The following is a 2219-nucleotide window of genomic DNA, read 5'->3' on the forward strand; positions in this document are numbered from 1 at the left end:
TCTTTCTTTAAGGTTGATTGACGTTCTTTAAATTATACCCTGTTACTAAAACTTACAATTTTTCTAAGTGCTGACATTGGTACATTTTGTTTTCTAAAACATGGTTGTTTGTATGGTCGTACAAATAGTAATTAAAGAGACTAAGAGTTATTCATATCTTTAGTGTAATTTCAATTGTATAATAAAATATAATATTGTTAAGGCAAATTATTTAAGGCCCATTTATTTTAGAGAGCCTATGATAGAGATGCTAAAATGTTTGAATTTATGAGTTACACTGCAGTGGTTAGATTTTTATGGTTTTGCAACTGTACTCCTTTTACTCACAAAATTTGTCTTGTAAAACCTGTTTTGGGGGGAAGTTTGATAAAATCATTAGCCCTCTCTGATACACCTTAAAGTTACACATTTAAAATCATCAGAACTACCTGAATGTTTCCTCCATGAAAGCTGTATCTTCAGTAGCTAGAGTGGTACCTGAACAAAATAGCTGCTTAATAAGCAGTTTTTATATAAATAAATAGAACCTCATTTTCTTCGATCAAAACAGAATAATGACTTAAGAAAACACTACCTATAGATTGCTTTTGTCTTTTTATAGTATATCGAAGATTTTTTGATAGCTTCTCATTTCTACTAGAAAAGTAAGGGAGATAATGGAATCAGGTAAAGAGCCTGAAGGCTTCTAGTAGCTGCAGTTGAGAATAATGGAACCTGACTATAAGTTAAAAAAAAAAAATTTTGAATTCAGGAATTTGTGACAGCAGTAGTTCCACACAATTGTGTGAATTTGTGTAAAATATGTGACTGTAAATGCAGAGAGTTTAATTAATTCCACTTTGGGATTTTACCAGATGATTTGATGGAAAGGCAAGAAGAAAACTTAGATGCCATTTTTAAAAGAATGGTTGAAGGACAGAGCTATGAGGTTCACTTAATAGTACATGGGAAGATAAAAAGGACATTAAAGTGGAGAGAAAAAGAAGCCAAAGAACAAATCTCAATCAAATAAGATGGAGAAAAAGAAGAAGTTGTATTCAGGAGGTGGGATAGATTTTTTGAACATTTTAGTAGCAGAATAATGGCAGGGTTGTGGAAGAGCTATGACTGGGGTTAGCTGTTCTCCATAGAATGAAGATCAAGCAGTTGGAGATTAAGTTATTGAAGAGACTAGCCATATGGACATTGAGGCCACCAACGGTGAAGCCATGGAATAGAGAAGGAATGACTCAGATACCAAAGCCTTCCATGACTGCAGTGGAACAGTCAGGAACTGAGTGAATGTGCAGAATTGGGACAGAAGGTACATATCCAGGGAACAAGAGCCTAAATGGATCAAGGGCTGGTGTAAGAGGTAGGGCATGGTTCCAAAGCAATACTGGGTATCTATAGGGATGCCAGCGCTGCTTCTCATGGTCCCAGGGAGTGACATAATGAGAGGTGTATATGCAAGGAAGATCCAGGGGAAACTCTTCTCAGAAGAAAGCTGATTTTTACCTAAAGCAAGAAAATGGATAAAGCATTGTGTGAATAGGTTATGAAGGTGGAGAGAATTTTCAGTAGTGAACAGGATTCCACATCCTAAGGGAAGCTGGGCTTAGGAGACAGGACCAACTTCATGGCGCTACGATCTGTGCAGTGGGACAGGGATCTACTTCTAAGAAAGCCCTGCACTTGTCTGAATGTTCTGATGTCCTGCCTTGAAATTCTTAATAATTTTTAAACAAGTGATCCCACATTTGCGTTTTGTGTTGTTCCCCACAAATTATGCAGCCAGTTCTATTTGGAAGAAGTGGAGAAATGGCAATGTGGGTGAAGCAAGTAGTGTCAGCCTTCCAGGGAAAGTATGGGAGAGATTAAAAGCAGGAGGTTGTGTTTTGAGGGGAGTCCCAGGATGGTGGGAGAAGGGGGTGTGGCTTCAAGGTTTCGATAACATCTAGGTTCCCTCTCTTTAGGGCAGGCTAGCTGAGACCTGGGTGGGAGAGGCAGACAGCAGTCTCATCAGCCTCTTCTAGGTCTGTGTTATCTATTAGTTTGCTAGAGTTTTTGTTAACAAATTACCACATTTTGTGACTTGAGCCAGCATAATTTTACTCTCTCACAATTCTAGAAACCATAAGTTCAGAATCCAGTGGCTTCTGGTGGCTATAGAGAATCTTGGGCGTTCCCTGCTTTGTGACTGCCTAACTCCAATCTTTGCCTCCGACTTCACAGATCCT

Source organism: Odocoileus virginianus, chromosome 19 (assembly GCF_023699985.2).
Source record: "Odocoileus virginianus isolate 20LAN1187 ecotype Illinois chromosome 19, Ovbor_1.2, whole genome shotgun sequence".
Taxonomy (NCBI): domain Eukaryota; kingdom Metazoa; phylum Chordata; class Mammalia; order Artiodactyla; family Cervidae; genus Odocoileus; species Odocoileus virginianus.